The sequence below is a fragment of the Nicotiana sylvestris genome, chromosome 1, assembly GCF_000393655.2.
Source record: "Nicotiana sylvestris chromosome 1, ASM39365v2, whole genome shotgun sequence".
Classification (NCBI taxonomy): Eukaryota; Viridiplantae; Streptophyta; class Magnoliopsida; order Solanales; family Solanaceae; genus Nicotiana; species Nicotiana sylvestris.
In genome coordinates, this window is record NC_091057.1 from 9,415,656 (window position 1) to 9,423,408 (window position 7,753).

Genomic DNA, 7,753 nt, shown 5'->3' on the forward strand with positions numbered 1-7,753 from the left:
AAGGGCTCCTTCAGCCCAAGCATCATATCGCTGCGGCGCGCAGCCCGATCCAATATACATATCGCTGTGGTGTGCAACCCGATCCATATAAGTATTGTTGCGTCGTGCATCCCGATCCATAATGTATACATATCATATCCTCATTATTAGGTTCTCAACCTCTCTCAGCCATTAACCTCACAGCCTCTCGGGCTTATCAATAGAGATTAGGGAACTCAACCCAAACAGTCCTCACAATTAGAAGTAGAGTGATAAAATCAGTTTTAATCATTTAAACGGGTAAAACAAGACTGAGGATATACTTCTAGCAAGTAAAGTGAGAAAAATAGTCAAAATGCCCCTAAGGGTTGCTACAGGTCGGCACGAGGCCCTAAACATGGCATACAACCCATAGTACAATATAAATATCCAAAATATGGGATAACATAATATTTCCAAATCAAATACGCGACTTAATAGTCGCTACGGGACGAACCAAGTCACAATCCCTACCAGTGCACGCCCACACGCTCGTCACCTAGCATGTGCGCCACCGTATTTATCAAAAACAAGTCCAATACCGGGGTTTTGTACCCTCAGTTCCAGATTTACAATGGTTACTTACCTCAAATCGGTGAAAATACTACTCTGCGACGCCTTTGCCCCTCGAATCGGCCTCCACTCGCGTCGAATCTATTCAAAATCAGAATCGCGGCATCAAAATATGCTAAGGGAACGAAGCCCAAGCGAAAACAATCGAAAAATACCAAAAATTCGAAATTACCAAAATCCGACCCCAGGTCCCACATCTCGAAATTTAGAAATTTTTACATCAATAGATTTCTCATCTCTCCACGAGTCTATGCATATCAAGAACGCAAAAATTGGAGTCCAGATGACCTCTCAAATCCTCCTTCAAAGGCCTCTTAAACTCAAGCCATAATCCTCCATTTTTAGCCCTTTAATTCCTTTAATTACAGCCTTACTCCATGAAATACTACCATAGAAATGTATTTTAGGTCCAAAATCCTTACCTTAATGAACTCTCCTTGATTTCTCTCTTCAAAATCGCCCAAAGCTCCCGAATCCGTGTTTAAAAATGTGAAACCCTTCAAAAATCGCGAAGGAAGACATATATACATTCTGCCCAGGGATACCCGCATCTGCGGTAAAAAATCCGCTTCTGCGGTACCACATATGCGGTCTATCCTCCGCTTATGCGGAAATCACTTAGCGGGCCAATTCTGCATCTGCAATCCAATTTACGCACCTGCGACTCCGCAGGTGCGGTTCAATTACCGCATCTGCAGTTCCTACCTCTTCTTCTCAAATCCGCTTCTGCGGCTCCCCTTCCGCACGTACGGCACTGCACCTGCGGTCCCCAAACCGTAGGTGCGAAAAAACCAGAAGCAGCAAAGTTCAGCAGCTGCAATACATCTCAACTTCCCTGTTAACCACCCGAAATCATCCCAAGGCCCCCAGGACCTCAACCAAAAGCACAAACATATTTCAAATACCTTATTCAAACTTGTTCCAATCATCAAAACACCTCCAATAATATTAAATCACCCAAACCACATCGGATTCAAGCCAAACTTTCTAATATCTTCCAAATTACGTTTTCGATCAAAAATCCAATCAAACCATGTCCGAATGACCTGGAATTTTACACACACATCCCAAATGACACAACGGGACTACTGCAACTCTCGGAATTCCATTTCAACCCCTATATCAAAATCTCGCCTACCAACCGGAAATCGCCAACATATCAACTTCGCCAATTCAAGCCTAAATCTATTACGGACCTCCAAAATTCATTTCGATCGCTCTCCTACGCCACAAATCACCTCCCGAAGCTAACTGAACCATCAGAACTCGCATCCGGGCCCTCCAATATATGAGTCAACATCCGATTGACTTTTCCAACTCAATCTTCCTTAAAAGAGACTTAGTGTCTCATACCTTACCAAAATCCTTCTGGATTTGATCCGACCAACCCGATATCACATAACACGGATGAACAAAGCATAAAGAAGAAGAAATGGAGAAAACAGAGCGGTGACTTATGAGACGACTGGTCGGGTCGTCACATGTCATGTTAAAATAAGTATAACTAAATTAATTACATAACTAAGCACTAAAGAAAAAGATAAACTAAGTTATGCATTTTCATTATAAACCAATGTATAACTAAAAAATAGATATCCAACACTATCATCATTCCTAGTGTTGTATTGAATTTTTTTTGTTAGCATTGGTATTGATTTGAATTGTATTTGAGTTACTACATTTATGGGCTATAAAATATATTTATCATTCAAGAATGTTAAGTTTAAACATGAAATAATATGTTAAAAGATAAAACTGTGAAAATTATAAAGAATTCCCTTGGTATCTTATTCATTTTTCTTTTGGATTTTACTTATATACACTAAAATTATAAAGAATTTTTAAATTATCTGTAGTTTCAACTTGTTATAGCCGCTTAAGCTTTATTTTAGAATTTTAACACTATCAATGTATAAAAGTTTAACTCTTTCCTTTGTGCAATACTTCTTTCGTTTTATTGGCTTTTGTGGTTTCTGTCTCTCTATTTTTTTCTTTTTTCTTTTTCTTGTTGTGGGAGTTTGGAGATTGAGAGAGCATCATGCATGACGAAAGAAGAGTGGCATTATTGTAAATCAAAGAGTATCTAAAAATTCAATTAGGAGAGAATTCATCACTCACTGTATGGAAGTGGGGACTCTAATGCAGAAGCCTTTAATTTGGTGCAAAAATTCAGTGCCAAAAATGACAAGTCCCATACTTCCCTTCACGTGAAATCTTCATGGCCAGCATATATCTTTGCTCTATAAAGAAATATTTAATTGGGTCTATAAATATGATTTTAGGTTGATGTAAACAAACAAGTGAGAAATAGTGCATAGCTAAATATTTTGCAAAATGGCTTCAACAAAAAGTTTGTTCTTGTTAGGTCTTCTCCTTGCTCTTGTCCTTCTTGTTTCCTCCCAAGTGGGAGCTCAAAGTAAGTAATTCTCATTTTGCATGTTTGAATATCTTTATTTATTAATTTGCATTAATGCAACTATAATATAATGAGAGGCAGATTTAGGGCAGGTTCTATGCATTTAACTAAATTACTTCTTCTGGCTCGAACCATGTAGATATACAAAGACAGAGGTGGAGCGAATTTTTGACCAATATATATTATCCCTTATCTTTGAGGGTAGGTCTATTTTGGTCCCTCAAATTTAATCCTGAACATATTTAGTCCCTTAAACATGCTAAAGTGAAGCACCTTTAGTCTCACTGATACAATGTGTTCCAAAACTAATGGTGTTACCAACTCTAATTCATGAAGCAAATCTTCTGCTCTGAAACAAAATGTTTCCTTTCCTTTTATTGATAACGTAAATTATCACTTTAATTCCTCATTTTTAGATAATGTCTTCTAAAATTTTGACCTTGAAAATATCCCCTTCTGTGCCAGTTTTCAATAATAAAATGACACTGTATAGCCGCTATAAAATAATATATATATATATATATATATATATATATATATATAGAGAGAGAGAGAGAGAGAGCTGACATAAGGGGATATTTTCAAGGCCAAAATATTAAAAGACATAATCTAAAAATGAGGAATTAAAGTGATAATTTACGTTATCCAATAAAAGGAGAAAATGTTTTGCTTCAGAGCAGAAGATTTGCTTCATGAATCAGAGTTGGGTAACATCGTTAGTTTTTGAACACATTTTGTCAGTGAGACTAAAGGTGCTCCATTTTAGCATACTTAAGGGACTAAATATGCTCAGGGTTATATTTGAGGGACCAAAATAAACCTACCCTCAAAGATAAGGGACAATATCGGCCAAAAACTCGAGGTGAAACCATGATTTTAAGGTTTTGGATTCTGATATTGTCACCGAATCTTAACTCGTTTTAGTTACTGAGTTTGCAATTAAATATTTTTATATATTTAATAATTTTTTCAATACAAATACAGAATTTAAGCAAAAGCTACTAGGTTCGACCGAACCCGTAGCTGCCACACTACCTCCGTCCCTGTATACAAAAGCGCCTAAAATATATACATATAACATAATCACACTTATTCTGAACTTATTGATTCTAGATCCTAAATTTGCCTATACATCTAACGATATCCTTGATGTTGTTAAACAGAAGAAAGCAAGGTGACTGGCGATGTTGAAGAAGCTGATCAGTATCGAGGAGGTGGATACCCGGGCAACGGTGGGGGAGGAGGGTATCCCGGTAATGGTCGTGGGGGTGGACGTAATGGATACCCGTGGAGAGGTTGCAGATATGGTTGCTGCCGCGGTTATCGCTATGGCCCGGGATGTGTAAGGTGTTGTGCCACTGCTCATGAAGCCCCTGATGCTCAATTTGAACACGATTCCAAGAATTGATCATACATTTTTACCTTCCTTTGTTTTCTAAAATGTTGCTTTCCTTTTAACAAATAAGGCATGTTGTCTTCATTGGATTATACCAATTCCATTGAATGACATTGGCAATGCCTGAATATTTCACTATCTAGTGAGATTTTCAGTGAGTTTTATGTTTTTCTCTCTTTTAATGATATTATTATGCATGCATTTTGGAGTTTTTCACTGGTGAAGTTGTCCTTCAATTATGTATCATTGTTGCAGCTTTAACTCATGAATAAAACGATCATATTCCACCGATACCTGCTATCTCTTAGTAGTATAAGTATCAGATAACTATCCGCCAAAATTTATATAGATATACGAGAAGAAAACGCCTAATAATTTTTTCTCATCCAATGACAGGTTCAAAGAGCTTTCACATTAAATTGTCGACATTTTATTTTAGGTATACGAGAAGAGAACACCTAATAATTTTTTCTCATTCAATATAGTGTCCAATGACAGGTCCAAAGAGCTTTCACGATCAAAATGTCGACATTCTACTATAGGTATACGAGAAGAAAATACCTAGTAATTTTTCTCATCCAACATACTGTCCAATGACGGGTTCAAAGAGCTTTCATTAAAGTTTATAATATTTAATTTTAATAAATAAAAGTGTTACAATCTCTATGGTATTCCTCTGATTCTTCAAGAATGTAAAACTTGATCTTGAATCTCCAAGTAATTTGATCTTGAATCTCCAAGTAATTTGATCTTGAACGCCTTGGTGCTTGAATGCTTACTTGTAAAGAAATCTACGGTGTTTGATCCACGAGCTCTCTGCTTGCTTCTTGTTATTACTTATGGTATTTCTAGCTTTATGAAACCTCTATTTATAGTTGTAGGGGTTGCATTGGCCAGTACCATCCAGACACTTAGCATGATTTAATTGGCTCATCTATTTGGCTTGGATTGTCACATCACCTGACACATGTCATGATTTCATTGGCTCATTTATTTGGCTTGGATTGCCACGTCACTTGAAACATGGCATGATTTCATTGGCTCATTTATTTGGCTTGGATTGCCACGTCACTTGACATGTGGCATGAGTCTGGGCTTTAAGACGGGCTACTAGCCATTTGGACTTTGCGCTAAGGAAGTGGACTTATCATTTAATTTATAGTCCAATTAAATGGACTAGCCCAACACATATATATTGGATTTAAATAATTAGCCCAATTTACTAGTCACAATATTTATTTGGATTAATATCTTGAATTTAATATGGTCTAAATTATTTTATGAATTTAAATGCTTACAAATGCCCCTACTTGAAGACTTGTCGGGTATAGAAATATCGAACTTCAAAGACTGGGCTTGAGGTATAATTGGAGACAACATCATATATTTTTTTTTGTTGCCTCTATCCAATTACATGGAATGGACTTGACGTTGGATAATTTACCAACTTGTAGGCTTACTTCATTAATTTTCAACGAGGTTATTGGCCATGCTTTGAGAGCCTGGAATTGAAAGTCCATGATAAATAATTCTGAAAGAATTTACGTACAAGGCCCCTGCAAAAGAATCTTCATATATGATGCCAATTTTCAATTCCAGAAGCATTAGAATTTTCATTGATTGTCATATATGGTCAAATTGCCATTTTAATGAATTACACTCATAATCAAACAAACTTCTTGGAACGTTATTGCATGGGGATGGCTTTATTTGGAGTCCTAGTACTTCCGGTCTTAATTTGAAAATGCCGTTATCATATAAAGACTTCAAGGTGGAGTAAAACACTTATCCTTGTAGATTGGATATGTCAGGCTTATCAAAAAGATAATTATCCTAGACTAACCTACTTTATCGGGATTGGGTGGAGATCGGGGTTGGAGTTGGGATTGGGGTGGAGTTTGGGTTTCGGGTTTTGCTTGTACTTGGATTTGTTCACCCATGAGCGCTAAATAGAGGCCAAGGGAGATTGGCTGATATTTCCGGCGGTTGTGGAGGGGGAGGAATTGGAAATTTCAGGTGGCAATTGACGGCGACGGTCTGGGAACTGAGTGTAATGGTTATCCGAGGAGTAGCCGGACGATTTGGTACGTTTATTGAATTATTTTGTTAGAGAACGTAATTGCTATCGCTCAAAGGTGCATGTAACAACAAATTTTCGCGCGGAGTAAAATAAATAATACTGGAGTGTACGAGAAGAAAATGTCGACATTCATGACGATTCCTAGATTTTTATGTGCTATAGTCCACGTCATCTGCAAGTATTTGGGCGACCGGCCTCGAATTTCCTAAAATTTTGCGGGCCTATAAAAAACGACCTAATGAACAATAGTCGTTGTTTAGCCATGATCGTTCCTCATTTTTTGGAATTTTTGGGCCATAAACAAGAATTCAAGACGATTCCTAGATTTTCGTGTGTTATAGTCCAGGCCATCTGCATGAATTCAAGCAACCGGCCCCAAATCTCCTAAAATTTGCGGGCCCATAAAAATGACCTAATGAACAATAGTTAGCGCTTCTCCATGACCGTTCCTTATTTTTATGGCCATAAAACAAGAATTCAGGATGATTCCATATTTTCGTGTGTTTTAGTCCACGCAATCTGCAAGAATTCGGGCAAACGGCCCCGAATCTCCTAAAATCTTGTGGGCCCATAAATATGACCTAATGAATAATAGTCATCGCTTTGCCATGACCGTTCTTTTTTTGGTGTTTTAGGCCATAAAACAGGAATTAAAGACGATACCCGGATTTTCGTGTGCTACCACGCCATTTGCAAGAATTCGGGCAACCAGCTCCGAATTTTCTAAAATTTTGTGAGCCTATCAAGAATGACCTAATAAACAATAGTCACGCTTCACCGTAACTTTTCTCATTTTTTGGTGTTTTAAGATCATAAAATAGGAATTCAGGACGATTCCTAGATTTTATTATAATATAATCCACGCCATCTGCATGAATTCGGGCAGCCGACCATGAATCTCCTAAAATTTTGCGAGCCCATCAAAAAAGATCTAATGAACAATAGTCACCACCTAGCCATGACCGTTTCTCGTTTTTTAGCGTTTAGTGCCATTAAACAAGAATTCAGGACGATTCCTAGATTTTTGTGTGTCATAATCCATGTCATCTGCAAGAATTTGAGAGGCCGGCCCTGAGACTCCTAAAACTTTGCGGGCCCATCAAAACGATCTAATGAACAATAGTTATCGCTTAGCCATGACCGTTCCATATTTTTTGGCATTTTAGGGCTACAAAATAGGAATTCAGAACGATTCCTAGATTTTCGTGTTCTATAGTCCATGTCATCTGCATGAATTCAGGCAGCCGACCACGAATGTCCTAAAATTTTA

The 7,753-nt window shown here is 37.5% G+C and overlaps 1 long non-coding RNA gene across 1 annotated transcript; it reads left to right on the plus strand.

The window, feature by feature from the left end:
• Positions 1-2,889: 2,889 nt before the first annotated feature.
• Positions 2,890-4,694, plus strand: LOC104215862 (uncharacterized). The gene is made up of 2 exons (XR_011402543.1): positions 2,890-3,007; positions 4,171-4,694. It is a non-coding gene; the product is annotated as an uncharacterized lncRNA (long non-coding RNA).
• The last annotated feature ends 3,059 nt before the right edge of the window (positions 4,695-7,753 follow it).